The 16750-nt window shown below is 39.5% G+C and overlaps 1 long non-coding RNA gene across 2 annotated transcripts in view; it reads left to right on the top strand.

Moving 5' to 3' along the window:
- The window catches only part of LOC148648773 (uncharacterized), a 117363-nt gene that overhangs the window by 4492 nt on the left and 96121 nt on the right, over positions 1-16750 (top strand). The gene's annotated exons all lie outside the window — the stretch shown is intronic.

The raw sequence follows: 16750 nt of genomic DNA, 5'->3' as shown, positions 1-16750 counted from the left end.
GAGAAGTCAAATCACACTGTGCACCTCAACATTTGACCACATTTGCAGAAGGTCAGTCGTCTTTAGCAGGTTATGTGTGTTACCCAAGTCAGAGGGGATGCACTCTTGATCTCAACATGATGATTATGTACCAGCTATTCTTACCCTCCTCTGTATCTCATTTTGAACTGTGACAGATCTTATCTTATCATTCTTGATATACTGTACATGCTGTATATTTAAAAATGAATGATTATTCCCATTTATGTTACAGTTAATTATGAATAGGTTTTTTAATTTCAATTCATTATTTGCTTCATTACTTATTAAGTACTTAGCCCCACAGATACATGCATTTCAGCTTCTGGTATTTTAAATATATTATGTAAGCTTTAGATGTCAGCATAAACATTATACTTTAGATCTTTAAACTTTACAACTTTACAGATTTAAAGATCTAATGTTAGAGATTATCTTACTCTTAAATGATCATACTTTTTGCTCTATTAATTTTTAAATGAGATTTTAAAGGGAAAAAAATGGTCTCAGTTTTCTCTTGTGAACGAATGAGATCACTGTTGAACCTTGGTCTGATATTTCAGAAATGCATATTTATTTTATAATAATAATAATAATAATAATAATAATTGCTTACACTTATATAGCGCTTTTTCTGGACACTCCACTCAAAGCGCTTTACAGGTAATGGGGTCTCCCCTCCACCACCACCAATGTGCAGCATCCACCTGGATGATGCGACGGCAGCCATAGTGCGCCAGAACGCTCACCACACATCAGCTATTAGTGGGGAGGAGAGCAGAGAGTAATGAAGCCAATTCATAGATGGGGATTATTAGGAGGCCATGATTGGTTAAGGCCAATGGTAAATTTGGCCAGGACGCCGGGGTTACACCCCTACTCTTTTCGAGAAACGCCCTGGGATTTTTAATGACCACAGAGAGTCAGGACCTCGGTTTTACGTCTCATCCGAAGGACGGCACCTGTTTACAGTATAGTGTCCCCATCACTATACTGGGGCATTAGGACCCACGTGGACCACAGGGTGAGCGCCCCCTGCTGGCCCCACTAACACCTCTTCCAGCAGCAACCTTAGTTTTTCCCAGGAGGTCTCCCATCCAGGTACTGACCAGGCTTACACCTGCTTAGCTTCAGTGGGTTGCCAGTTGTGAGTTGTAGGGTGATATGGCTGCTGGCCATATAATGAACAATATTTGCATATACTTTTTAATAGTTACAAATATTTTTCTTGTGACACAGTACAGTATCTTCCTATTAACGTCTTCTTTATATACTTCATCTGAAACTAAACAAGGCTGTTTTATTACTAAAAATCAGGCATGATTTATTTTGGTATGTTGGCCAACAGGAAAGATGAAGAATAAATCTATCAAGTAAGCTAGAATAATGGGTTTTCATATACTGTTGATGACTTATTTAACATAAAACAATAAAATAACCAGGTACCAGATTAAGATATTATTTAATGGGATATTTGTTTCATAACAAAACTTATAAAATATCTACGAAATATATGAATTAATATTTTTTAGATGCGTCACATAGTTATTTTTAAATAAAATATAATTAGAACCGTGCCAAATTAAGAAATTCATTTGAAAAAATCTCAAAAGAACCGGTATGTTATGTTTATTTTATACACAGGGGTTGGATAAGTCCAGCAAATTTTGAATGAGCAGTTTTTAATTAGGTGAAATGTAATTATCAATTAGGTGAAATGTCATTTAATCTGCAGTTTGAAGATTCATTAATTGGACGACAGTGACAGGACCAACAAATTGAGCGTAATCTGAGCCTTTCTAGAATTACTGAATTTATAATTTTTCACAGTGGAGTTCATGTAAAATTCATAGAAATACAGATGCACTTTATGATACGCCATGAATTCTATTAATGGCGTATGCAGATTTCTAAATGAAATAACTCTAAATTACTCCCTCTACTTTTGGTCTTTTGCAATTTAGCTTCGGCGTTATGTGGATATGCTTCCTGAAAACAAACATTAATTATAAAATAAGCTAAAAAGAACTTAGCATGTGCTTTTATGTGTTTTTAGAAACAGAACGTTGCAACTTTTCATTTATATTATAACAGAAACATGTGAAACTAACATGTGTTGTCTGTATTTTAATCCATCCATTTTCCTACCGCTTCTTCCAGTTTTGGGTCATGGGGGAGCCAGTGTGTTGACAAGCAAGGGTGGTGCGTGGCAGGTTACATGCTGGATGGGACGCCAGTCCATCGCAGGGCATACAAAAGGGGCACATAAACATACAAGCATTCACACCTGGGCCAGATTGCCTAGGAACCAGTTCACCTACCCGTCTGATTTTGGATTATGGGAGGAAGCCGGAGCACACAGGGGAATCCCAAGTGAACACTGGGAAAACATTCAAACTCCACACAGACAGCACCCTGGGCCTGGACATGAACCCAGGGCCCCAGCACTGTGAGGCAGCAATGCCAAGCTCTGTGCCACCTTGCCACCCTTGTCTATATTTACCATATACATAATTTGAACATATTAAGGAGTATACCTAGTTTTTTTGTGACATGTAAAACAATTTCAACATGCACAGTTTATGAGAGGCGGAAAAATATATGTCTCTATTTCAGTTCAAAATTGTTCGGCGATGGGGGGGAAATAAATGCCGTTGAAATGTACTACTCACGTCGCACTGCTTTACAGGAGTCATTCTTCCACAATAAAGCAATAAAGCTGTGTGAAACACTGAAAAGGATCATTCTATAAATCAACTTAATTCACAGGCCAAAAATGAGAGAGAAGCTGGGGCCCAGATACTGTGAGAACATTGATCCGTTCGCAATCTTTCAATCCCCATGGATTGATTTAACTTGGAATTTGATTGCAGATATGGACAGATGCTATTTGTTTCTGAATCTGTCATTCCACCACTTCCCTAATTCACCCTCTGGTGTCTTTATTGTTCTATCTTAGTGCTTTATTATTTTCAACACTAGGTGAACAAACTGTATGGTGATAAAACAGATGTTTCCCGGTTTAATTGATTAAAAGCGTGCTAAACCTAGCAGGCACTGACTGTTTGTTCTGCTAATTAGTTAATCATTGAAACTCATTTTAAAGGGAGGTACGGTGTTGGGAAATAAATACAGAAAACCAGAAAGCCTGACTGTGCCTTTCAGTACCATAAAATGCAGGTGTGGTTGTGGTAAAGGTTGGAGAGACTTACTTTTCAATGAAGATCATTTGTACAGACTCCTTAAATACAGGAGTATTTAAAAAATACAGGTGTTACCATTTGTTCTCTGGGGAGATCGAATTCCTACTCATTAAAATCTAATGATGTGGTATTAGCTGTTTTGGCTAAATGGCTTCAAAAAGATAAAATGGGCTGCTTTTTTTACCCTGAAATTCCACTCCAACAAATATGTCATTTGATCTTTAATGTAACTCCTCATTTTTATATCCTCTTAGACAGAAAGCATTTGTTTTTGTTTGCTTTAAGTGTGTTTAGAAATGCCTAATCTTTTTAGGGGATTTCCAAACTTTTTTTTTTTGTCCCACAACAGAATTTCCTCTTGTTTTGCTGAAAATAATGATGTAAACATAATCCCGTCAGGCCAGAGACAATGCAGATGTGGGGGAAAAAAATAGGCAAATCATTTCGGTTTTCTCTTTGAGGGTTTTGAAGCACTGGGGCATGAAGCTTTCAAAGTGGTGTTGTATGACAATGGAGAACAGCCTTTCCTGCTTATTTTATTGACCATTCAACATTGGTCTCCCACATGAGACTAAATTTCAAATGGCTGTCCTGTGGGGAAATTCAAAACATTTGTTTTCCTATTAGTCTCTGTGGGTGCTTTTTGTCCATGTTGCCCTCCCAACACATTGTGTATCAGGTTACAGGTTTTGAAAGATAAATTAGAACATAAAATGTTACAAACCTACAAATATAAGGGGTATATGTAATCCATCACATATGTTTGGGGTTTAGGAAGTTATTGATCTGAAGATCTCATCCAGCCATTGTCTGTAAGTTTCCCAGGGAACTGGCTTCTTCAACCTGGCCTTGTAAGCTTGTTCTAGACACTTTGCACTCTCTGTGTAAAAAGTGCTGCCTGTCTTAATTGAGGCTGTAAAGGCCTTAATCAATTAAAAATCACAAGCAAAATGCTGGATAGTTAAAAGTATAGCATTTAAAACTGTATAACGCACTAGTGAGGCTTCATTTACAATATTGCATAATATTTTGGTCACTGCACTATAGAGAAAAGATGCCGCTGTTCTAGAATCAGTCCAGAGAAGGGCAACCAGACAAATTCTGGGGGCTTGGGGGGTGTGCCCTACATTGACAGGAGGAAGGAACTGAACGTCTTTAGTTTGGACCAGCGAAAACTACAAGGGGACCAATCCAAAGACGTCAAAATCCTTCATTGACAACGTTAACAAGGCGGATGTCTTCAGAATGAACAGTGAAACACGAACAGGAGGGCACAAGTGAAAACTATGTGGAAATGCTTTGAATAACGGAGAGCAGGCACTCCTTTACCTAAAGGGTTGTGGGAGTATGGAACATGCTAGACAGTTGTGTTGTAGAAATCAGTGCCCTGGTTTCGTTCAAGAAACAGCTGGATGAGATCCTTGGATCAGTTAGCTACAAACTACCAAATGGCCAGATGGGTTGAATAACCTCCCCTGATTTGTAACTGTTCTTATAGTCAATCCTAAATACTCTTCCTCATGACTTCCTGTTGTGCCCTTGGGTTATTTAGTGCTGATTATGAAATAATGATTTAGCTTGTCGCTTAGTAAATTCCTATACTTCCGTTCAATTTTATTTTGAATCCTCTTATGTAATCCAGTATCCAATTTTATGTTCTCATGTAGGTTATCAACATGTGTCCTGGTTTCCTCCCATCTTCCAAAAATATGCTCTCTACGGTTGATTGACTCTTAAACGGACCCTCAGGATAGATGTGTCACGTCCCTTAGTAAATTGCTCTGATAATGCCGGATGAGGTGGTCGAGAGATTATGGCAGTGGACTGCTAATCCATTGTGCTCTGCATGCATAGGTTTGAATCCCATCCTCGTCGGTGTGCTTTCTGTCTTTGTGTGGTGTTGCCTGTTGTGCTGTGTCATCTGCTGTACTGTTTATTGTTTATTTCAGCACGAATAAGAATAAACTCCTCCACTGTACTCTAAGGTGCAAGTAAGTATGCAAAGGGCTTGGTCTGTAAATTATGATACATACGTGTCCCTGTTGGGTGAGTCCAGTAGCCGTCAAAAGCACCACTTCTCTAGTTCACTCACACCTCAGTGAGCTCTGTTCCTGGAGTCACACGGTCACTCACTGCCAGTTCAGGCCAGAGCAGATGTAACAACCACAACACGAGGACTGTGAAACTCTGTGGTGTTTGCCATAGTTAAGAATTTAAAGAAACAAATTGTTTATCTCATTTCTGGATTTAGGAATCGTTACAAATTCCTGTGAAAAAAGGGGGTAATAGTGAGAAAGTGTGGAAGTACATTCAAGGATTATTTCCATACATTTATGATTGTAAACGCATATACTGGGGCAGCACCTGAGAACAACAGTAATACAGCGACAGGAAAGAGGAATTCAGAAGCATTTAACAAGAAAACATTGCTTCAGGGCCTTCCTTCATTCATTCCCCTGCGATCATTCCTCCGGTTGAGTTGCAGAGCAATGTGGTAAATGCTAACTGTGTCGTTCAGTAGAAGAGAAAATGAGGTACAACTGCTGGGGAGTAGTATTCAATTATTCTGAAGGATTTACACAAACATTTAAGTAGGCTTACAATGCCAGTGTTAATTAAGAGAATTATGTATTGCATCTTCAGATACATTTATATATAGATGCTTTTTATTTTATTGAAATGCAATCACTGCTGACAAAAATAAATGTATTCCAAGCCATGCTACGATGTCAGATGAGATTGTGAAATGGACTGCATACTCTGTTTTTAATGCCTAATATGTCATTCAAAACCTGAGTCCTGAAACCAAAGACTTTTAGGGTTAGGATATGTTACAGAAAATGTCTACAAAAACTAAAGAGAAAAAACAGAAATAGGTTGATTCTACAGGTATTCAGACCCATGGAATTGGTATTTATTAACCGAAAACATCTTTGGCAACAATTCCAGTCGCACATCTTCCTGGGTAAGTCTCTACCAGCTTTGCACACTGACTTTGTGCAATACTTTCCCCATTCAGAATTGCTTTGAGATTGCTTATAGATTGTAGTTTTCAGGTCTTTCGACAGATTCTCGCTAAGGGCTCAGTCAATTTTTGACTAATTCATTTTCTTATTCTTAAGCCACTCCAGTGTAGCTTTGGTCTTCATGCTTGTCCTGCTGAAAGGTGACCATTTGTGTCCCAGTTCTAGGTCTGAAGCAGGTTTTCCTCTAAGATATGCCAGTACTTTTGCTCCAATTATGCGCAGTTAAAACTGCGCTTCCCAGTTCTTCCTGATGAGAAGCAGAGCTGTAACATTGTGCTGCCACCACTATGTCTTATCATGCTGACTGAGTGATGCATTATATTGGGGTTGCAACAAATGTAAAGCTTATATTTAGACCAAAAAGCTCAGAATGTTTTCTTGCTTGACCACAAAAACCTTTTGGTTTAAAACTGATTTAAAAGGGACAGCCTGATCAAGGGATTGTCAGGTCATCTTCCATTTCTTAATTGTCAGCTTCACCGTGTTTAACGAGTCTTTAAAATGGTACATACCCTTCTCCGACTCTTTTCCTATATACAACTTTTTCTCCTTGTGTTGTTTTGAAAGGTCTTTGGTCTTCACGGTTGAAAATTTGCTTGACATTCACCATATGAGGGTCATTACAAAGAGAGGTGTATTTATTCTGAAATCGAGAGCCTCTATCATGCACACAGACAGAGGCCGTTCAACTAATTGTGTGGCTCGTTAAGTTCAAGTCTAGATTAATTTAGGTTTGCCACAGCAAAGAGTTTCAATACTAGTGGAATCATGACTTTTCTATTTTTCGTTCGTGTTAGTTACTCCTTTCTCGTTTTTTATTTTGACTGTGTGGAGTCGATTGTACATTAGTAAATTTTAGTTGCTACTTGAAAGTGTCTTGACTGCAAGCTGTAAAGCATAAAAAATGTGTAAGGCTGTGAATGTGAAAGATACACTGTGTATCTTTTGCCAAAAGTTGGGTGCTTTGATTTGAAACAAATAAAATTAGGGGAAAAAAAGCTTATCCTCAAAAGTACCAGTTAACATCCAGTGAAATAGCTCTTTTCCAGTCTTTCCACAAAACATAGTAGGGTTCATCTAATTTTGTTTAATAATTTGAAGATTTTAAAAATAAAAGGTCTCTTATATTTCATCCTTGATGTTTTGGGTGGTACATGCCATACATTTGGGTGGGTAGCTGCGTCAGCATGCGTAGGCTGCAAAGGAACAAGTAATAGGTTTATTCCATGCTGAAAAAAAGAAGAAAGAGAACACAACGTTTCGGCCGTGGAGCCTTCTTCAGGTGTGTGGCAAAGTGGCAAAATGCCATACATTTTGCCACTTCAAAAAAGTATAGATTTTAAAATAATGGTAAAGCACCTGGCTGTACTTAACCAAATACACAGAGGAGTGCATCTGTCCAAAGTTAATTCTCCCTCCGGACTCTGCAACTTGAAGACTCTTTTTGTAACTAAAGGGGGGAATGAGGAATACACAGATCTTGTGTCAACAAACAATCCACAAAGATACAGGGCTTCTGCTGAAATTCCAACAAACACCATGTTTATTTGTGATGAAGCTTGAATCAGCTGGTCCAAAAAACCTTGTCTGGCATAACCTCCCCCCGCCCCCCCCTTCCCCCTTTTTAATAAAATAAATATTTGGTTCTGTAGAAGGCAGGTTTATATTCTTTATGCCAGTAATTTGTGAGGTTCTCTGTTTCAGGATTATCAATAGAAACAAATGTAAAAAAAAAAACCCACAAGCCACTGACAGCCATAAGGGGTTTGTCTTACTTCAAAAAAGCAGCCTTATTTTTTTGAAACCCAAAGCTGAAGTTTTGTATCCACTCTCTGACCTTTTGTGAGCCCAGGGACTCTCCTGACAAATAATTGCATTATGTCCTAACACCGTGCAAATGGAACCTTTTGTTAGGCAGCTTTTGAGCTGGAGGGGAGCAGAGATGAAAGGGAGGAGCTATGGGTGGTGATGGTGGTGGAGGGGGGGTTGGTGTTGGCCAGGGAGAGGGAGGTAGGGCGGGGTGGGGGCTAGGAGCTTTCGTTTGCTTTGTTATTTAAAGCTGGAACTCAAAGGCAGGCTGACGTCATTTGGGGGAGAGATTAGAAAAGAACCAGAAAGAAACACAAGGAAGACTTGTTTTTGTCCAGCGTTTTCCCTTTTAAATTATCCAATCGTGGTCCCTTTCGGGTCGCAGAAGATGTTTGGACAAAACGGACTGACATCTATTTCATTAGAGTGCTGTTTCCTGCCTGTTTTTTTTGCAGGAAGATTCAAACACAAAATCTGAAGTGATGGTTCAGAATAAGTAAAGCGATATTAATTGTAACTAATTGTCTCATTAGCTAATTGTCCCATTAGCTAAGTGGTTATAACTAGAAATGAATAGTGCTTTGTTAATTTCCAACTTTGGATCCCAAATACATATTTCATTTCCAGAGGAATTCAATTTCTGCTACTTAACCAATGGGACACTATAATATATATTTCTCACTCTTTTCTACTGCAACAATTCACTCTAACTTTGTTCCCTCCAGACATGAGAGACTTCCAAAGACTAAAGGCATCCATTTGCAAAAAAGCAAAGTTTTTTTTTGTAGCATGAACCTCTCCACCACAACAGTAATAATGAGCCAGCAGATGTTTGATAGACAACCGCTAGAAGTCATGAAGTTAGAATTTCCAGTTATTTTCTGTTTTGGACATCATTCAATTTCGGGACCCACAATTGTGAATCATCCCCTCAGGCCAGCTCAGGAGAAATGCAGACGTATTGATTCAGGCATGAGTCCTCCGAAACTGGCATCTGCTTTCTCACCCAGCAAGCCTGCAGAACAAATTGCGGCGATTGATGTAGAGTGGAGAACCGGCACCGTTCGAATTGCAAAGTGAGGTCAAAGGTTGTGCTTTTCCACCTGCTAGCCAAGGAAACCATTAGCAACCCTGAACCTAACCAAACCTGGCAGTGTTGTGCAAACCATGTTCTGCCACCACTTGGGGAATTAGGCCCCAAAAATAGCTAAAATATAGCCCAAAGTCAAAAACAGTAGCCTCTTGACTCCACACACACTGTAAGTGAAGGCCTGTACCAGTGGAGACACTTGGGTACTGTGAGACTCCTCACTCTCACACAGTTTGCTCAAACTCTAATTAAGGCAGTGAAGAAAAATGATTTGAATAGTGAGCTTTATGGGGGTAAAACACCTTACATTATAGTCCTAGATGAGAGATTTGCTTTCCAGGCAGGTAAAAGACATAAAACATTGTACAGTGCATTAAACATTTAACAAACAGTGTCCTGGATTGTTCTTTGAAACTCCATTTAGTTTTGTTGTGTATTTGGTGCCCACAAATGTCAGGACACACTCAATACTACACAAGAGGCCCTCATTCTGGGGGGAGGTGCTTCACATTCACTGTTTGCCCAATGGTAGCTTTCAAATGCAGTTCAAATCAGACTTCTAATCTTCAATCTAGGGAGTCAGTGACAGAGAGGAAAGAAAGTAGTTTTAGAGACAGAACAGTTGGCCTTCATATCACAAACATTTACATTTAGCACAAATGGTGAAACTCCTATGAGCAATAAAATTATTTGATAACACAATGAGGTATGTCATTACAGAAACAGGTTGCAACAGTGCTTTTATTATTTTTTGGCTCTTTGTAAAAGCTGCAGCAGTCCAAACTGTTTTCTTTAACCTTGCCGATACACATCGCAACTGCAAATGACTGCTTTTTACTGCTTTCGTTTGAGGCAAAAGGAAAAAGAAAGGTCACCCCTCAACTCATTCTACTCTAAAAGACCAACAATATTTTCCATTTCAAAACCAGGGAGTCCCAGTGAGACCATGCAAACTCCACACAGATATTGCATCAGGCCAGAATCAAACCACTACCCCAAGAGCTGGGAAACTGAAGAGCTAACTGCCACACCACCATGCTACACGTTCTTGAACTAATGCCATTGTCATTGAGATATGAAACAAAGAGACCAGAAAGTTATCATTACACCTTTAGAAAGATGGTGAGAGATGTATACACTGTATTGGTATATACAACACTTTTTTTTTTTTCATTTTAATTCCGTTATCTATAAAAATTAAACGCTAGCTCTGCAACACAGCAACCTGGGCCCAATTACGTGTATCAAAGAAATTCTGATAAATACCCCTTTCCAAGCATGTTTGCTGCGCTGTGCAAATTATGCTACACGTGCTGTTCTCTCTAAAGCACATACAACATCCAGTGCCTAGCTCAGCTTCCTAGAATGTAACTGGAAGCAATAGGCTGGCTTGGGATCTGTGCACAAAACTCACGCCCTGTTAAATCTTGGCTGCCTGAAATGGAAGCTTACTCTGTTTCCCTGTACGATGCCGAGCATTTGATGCTGGGGCAGATTTCTTTGCTATTTTTATCAAAGTGTGCAACCAGAATGTTTCAGTCTTGAATGTACAGCTTCTTTCTGACCGCCTGCATGTGGATCCCCTGCCTATTAGGGTACTCAATTGACTGTGTGTCAGACATATTAGACCAGCAGTTAACCCATAGCAGCTCACACGAGACTTTTACACAGCCCGTTTCCTTCCAAAACGCACGTTAATGGGCATTTGCTTACGGTTTCTTTGAGTGCTGAGCATCGATGCAGCTAGAGAAGGGTTATCGGCGTGCCAATATGAGGCAGAAAATTCATTTCCTTAAGAGATGGTGAGCAAAACACCGATGCTAACAAAAAAAGGGGCTTGGTATGAAAAGATTTTGAATCTTTCCTAGCGTTATCCACTCGGAGATAAAACAGCACAAGAGTGATGAGGTATCAGGAGAGAGATAAAAGAAATTAAACAGGGAAGGCAGGCTAAAACAAAGAGCAAGGCCTGAGAAAGACGAGATAAGATAAGCAGGAATGTTTGGACTGTGCAGACTGTCTTCTCAGTTTAATTCCTTTACCATGGGCACTCTGGGACGGGGTGGAGAGTTTTCAGGAAGGTTCCCCCCCATTCACTAGAGATTATAGGCTCTGAAGTTGTGATTGTATGATAACAGCCATTTCCATTAGTTAAATTTGCTGTTAGTTTCAGGCTTCTCTTGTCATTAAGCTTCTTGTGGACATCACAGGAGCCCTGTTTTCCCACCCTAACAATGGCAATAAAAAGGATCTGAAGCCAAAACTACTTATTTGGATGCTTTTGTCTCTCGCACAAGCTTTCATTTTTTCTCCACCCTTGAAAACATAGGTAGCAAAAATCCACTGCTCTTTAGACAATTGTTGTTTGTGCTTACTTAGGGTAAATGGCCAGGAAAGGATCTTTTCTTTGGGAAAAAGGGATTTTATGCACTGATAAGATACCAATTGCCCCTCAGGTGCACATTTCTTATCCTCTAGTCTCTCTGCCATGTTAGATAAGACTTTTTCCAAGGGGAAACCCGATCAGTTGACAGAGATCGTCCATGATGTATATCATGCACCACAAACTCAAGGAGGGGGAGAGCAGCCTTTGGGCCTACATCAGAGGCTTATTTCCTCCTCCTGAGAGTTTGTATTTTCCTCTCCTGCGTGTTCACACAGCCTGTGGTTGCTGTAAAAAAACTGTGAACTGCCGTATAATTCTGTGAAGGGCTCTGTGGCGAACTGTTGCAAAGGGCACCATGGCACATAAAAAGGTTGGTTGATTGACATTCCATAGACAATTCACTAATGTCCGTATGCCTGCTACTCAGATCACCAGACAAAGTGGCATGACTAATTGAATTGCATAAATTACAGTGTTTTAATGTGCTTAGCGCTTTTTCCTGCCATTAACAATCTTAATATTTTTCCAGCAATTTGGATTATTTACTTACATAGGAAGAGGAAGGCTCTGCAGCTAAAGGTGAAAATAAAAGAAATAATTCACACTTCAAGTAGCCTAACTGGATTGACACAGACCAGAGGCTGATGTGTTGTGCATTCCTCTCCAGCAGAATGACCTTAGAGTACAGGAAAATACACTATTAAAAGGAATTAGGGAAGAATTTTGTTCAAGACGAACGATATGCTTAAACTGGGAGAACGTGGAGGTACAAGGCTGTCCAATCATCAGGCATGGGAAAGTAGTTTACTGGGGAAATCATAGTCACAAAGACGTGTCTGTATTTCTGGGTCATTGAACACATGCGTAGTTTTGGTGTTTGAGGCACCAGCAGTTCAGTGAGGTGAATCTAACCCATCCTGTCCCACCCTCCTTTGCCTCTTAATTGAGGCTGATCCAACTCTTCAGTCAAAAGCTATAATTATCAGATGTGAATGACACTTTTATTCAAAGCAACTTCCATTTTCACCCTTTTATACAGCTGGGTATTTTACTGGAGAAATGTGGGCAAAGTATGTTGCTCGAGAGTACAACAAACAATGTGTCACCTGGGATTTTAACGCACAACTTTCTACTATCAAGTCCAGTTCACTGACCACTACTCTACGCCTGACAGGATGACAGAGTGTGATTAGCTTCTAGTCACGCATTATGCCCCTTTAACAACAACATAACCAGATAGAAAAGACAAACGTCTTTCCTTTGTCTTTATGTTGTGCTTGGCTTATCCTTTCCTGCTTCATTGAGTGTGCTGGAAAAGTGGTCTCGGAAAAGATAATATTCATTTGGGAGGTGATGTGTGTGTGTGTGCTTATTGGGAAAGCACAACCTCCTCAATTAACGTAATGGGGACAGAATAGGAGCCCCTGTCCCTGAAGAGTTCTTAAATAAATGAATTGAAAATGTCTCCAGGTGTAGACTTCAGCTGCCTACACTATACTGCAGTTATTCTTATCGGGTATGTAAGCGTTGAGATACCATGATTTTCTTTCTTACTCTCCTCCTTGTTCTTTCTTTGCATATAAAAAGCAACAGTCAAGGGGAAAAAGAACACACTTTCTCAAATCAGTCATTTGAGGATTGCATCACAAACCCACTCCCAGCCCATGTGATAAGGCAGAACACGCAGCACTGACAGGAAACAAAGTAGTGGGCTATCAAAATACATTGTCAAGAGCCCGTAACACTGGCCAGGCTTTGAAGTCTCCAAACACAGGGCCTATATCCTGGAATACTTAAACTCCCAGTTCATTTACTTCTTTCCTGTGAATCTGCACAGGGCAGTGCTTGACTTTTAGGGTTTCGTCTCATTAGGTTTGGATGTGACTAAGGAGTCATTAGAGGCATTTGTTTGGACAGCTGGGAAGCCCATGTGCTGTGTTTTTGTATCCACTTTGCCTGGAAATCTTGAAACAGATTTCAGACAATGATGTTGCTTTTTCAGATAAAAAAAATAAGGGATTCTTTTCTAATATGCCAGGTTAATCTGAAATATAGAATGAATTTGAACTTATGTATATATTTTTAAATCTATCCTACAAGAACCACAGACAAGAATGGCTTATTAAGAGCTCTGAATTATAGGTATGAATATTGATCAGCTCAATCAACATCACAACACGGATAGCTAGAACTGTCTTATAGAAATTTCTTGACTTTATATTCACAGAAGAAGGAATAAGAAGTCAAAAACCAGTTCTGCCTCTGAAGCGTTCTTTTATGGCAAGAGATAATTAACATGCATACCCTTAACCAATACTTTATATAATTTGGGATAAACATCCCAAAAGTAGTCATAGAATGGCTGCATCCCATAATAATTCATCAGTGGAAGCTGTACAATACGTCCAAATAAATAAATGAATACAGTACATGAAAAAAACACAGCCATCAAGAGAAACGTAATCATTTTTATTGCAGAGATAATTCAAAGAGGTACCATAACATACTAGTCTCCATATGTAGGCATGGCTGAGCTGTAGATCTAAGAGCATTCTTGATGTTTTTTTATTTTTAAGCGGATGTCAAGTTTGTGATTGAGGTAGATGCACGTATCTCCAGAAATTTGTTTAATTAGAAGAGAAAATGTGTAAGTTGGAGTTCTGGTTTTTAATATTTTTTTATAATAATCCTCCTTTGTAAGTCTTACAATGAGACACTTTGTACATACACTGTACAGCGTACACAGCTGCGCTTTCAGATGATCTTGTACGATACAGTATGATAATACTTCTTGATTGTCCGATTTCTCTGAAATTGGTTTTGCATCCGAACAGCTTTGTTTTACACAGCTTTAGAGACTTACTAAAAAATTTGAATAAACAGTACATAAAATAAACAGAACAAATATAAATGCAAATTTAAAAATAGATATAACATTCCATAAATACATCGACCCATAAATAAGTAATTACACATCACGCCTACAGGAATTCCCAGAACTACACCAGAACCTGTAAATCTATTCTCCCACAATCAACCTTAGCTCCTGAAATTGCACATTACTTCTTCATTTTACACTGATTGCACTTGCCCATACAAAATACTCTTCTTCATTGAGTAGTTGGATTGAATGTGGAATAAAGTAATTCCTCATATTGTTAAGTCTGCATTAAGGAATTCTCAAACTTGTGTTTGAAGGCGTCAGTCAGTATTAGTCACGCAGAATATGTGAGGGATCAGAGGAGATAGTTTCGACACCCTTTTACTGTAAGCAGCTTGAAATGACTAGTACTGCTTACTACTAAAGGGCCGTCCTACTAACTTAGAACACATCTTCACGAGTCTGGACTTCTTGGCTTTTGGTTGCACAGAAAAAACAAAACGTAGGTAGTGTGGCAATCAGGAATGACCACCTTTAGCTCTGCAGTGTGCTTAGCCCTTCTTGAATGAAGTTCGATGTGTCCAGAGGGGTTTCATGGGGTGGTCATGTAGACTAGAGCACTGGGTGTGTCACAGCAGGAGGGGGGAAGAGAAGGATAGTGAAAGATAGTGAGGCTCCCATCTCCGCCACGTGAATAAAACACACTCTCCCCGAATGCCTGCAGGAAATGGAAATTTACCAACTGTTCTGGGAGAATCACGCCCAGTATCTTGAAAAAAAACCCTCATCTGAGGTTTCTTGAACTTAACACGTTAATAGAAAAATACATTTACATTCCATTAGCATCCCATTCAACAGCATTAGCATGATAAGATCATATGGCCATCCCATAGCCTGATGGGATAGGTGTAACAATGTCCCTCCTGCTGTAGCTGGCTGAGGCAGCCCACTGATTTGAAGGAAACCTGGACATTCTTGCTCCACATGGTTTCACTCTAGGAACTTACGGGGCTTTTCATACACAATAGCATTTCACGCAGCTTGAATCAATTGGTTTCTGTTCTTATAAAAAAAAAATTAGGTATAGTTTGAACAAGCCAGCACCTTTCAGTTGCTGCCAACTGTAGCTCTAGGGTGAGTGCCATCCCTTTGTAAAACCAGGGCAAACACTGGAAAAGGAAAAGAAGGAGCACTGAAGAGAAAGAAAAATGGCAAAATAGAAGAGGGTAAGGGGGCCATCTTACTTGTTTCTTCTTAATCCAAAAACTAGATTGAGACATTTTTGGGGAGAGATTAGTTATGGCATTATAAGATGTCATTCCATTCACCTACAATTATTTGTATAATAATTATAATTTATTTCATTTCTGGTTGGTGATCCACACTCATTATGGGGACAGTAGCCGTGCTTTATAGCAGATCAAACGAGAGGGTGAGAAATCATTTTACCGAACTGCAATGAATTTAGGAGTTTGGGGATTATGCAAGCTCAGAGTGGAATTCAGACAGGACACTGGAGCTAACTCCCCTTGACTGCCATGGGAACATACTGGGACATTGGAAATGGAATTCTGGTCTGGGGGAAAGAAAGTCACTTACTGGTCTACCAACACCACTGAATAGTAGCAAAAGATTTTTTCTTAAACATCCCTTGTCCTAGTACTCCTGAAGACCAGCCTTACTGCCACCTTAGAAATCTGACAAGATCAGGCTAGCAGGTGGTAATAGCGCAGTGAAAGAAAAAAGGAACTTTTTGTATTTAGCACTTAGTTTCCATGTTTGTCCTCTTACCCTAGTCTCCTTGTCAAAGGTATTACGGACCTGCCTGGTGTGTTCCTTGGTCTTCATGATGCTCTCTGCGCTTTCAACAGAACCTTGAGACTATCACAGAGCAGGTGCATTTATACAGAGACTTGATTACACACAGGTGGATTCTATTTATCACCATCAGTCATTTAGGACAACATTGGATCATTCAGAGATCCTCGCTGAACTTCTGGAGTGAGTTTGCTGCACTGAAAGTAAAGGGGCCGAATAATTTTGCACGCCCCACTTTTCATTTTTTTATTAGTTAAAAAAGTTTCAAAAATCCAATAGATTTCGTTCCACTTCACAATTGTGTCCCACTTGTTGGTGATTCTTCACATAAAATAAAAAATTTATATCTTTATGTTTGAAGCCTGAAATGTGGCAAAAGGTTGAAAAGTTCAAGGGGGCCGAATACTTTCGCAAGGCACTGTACCTGACCAGTCTTTTCTATGAGAAAACTCATTGCAGAGTGACACACAGGCAGACTTTGAAGGACCCTTGAATAACATGTTTGTGACACTTTGTATA

This window comes from Lepisosteus platostomus, chromosome 14 (assembly GCF_059453375.1).
Source record: "Lepisosteus platostomus isolate fLepPlt1 chromosome 14, fLepPlt1.hap1, whole genome shotgun sequence".
Lineage (NCBI taxonomy): Eukaryota > Metazoa > Chordata > Actinopteri > Semionotiformes > Lepisosteidae > Lepisosteus > Lepisosteus platostomus.
The sequence above is the reverse complement of the archived record's forward strand: the minus strand, read 5'-3'. Positions and strand labels throughout refer to the sequence as shown.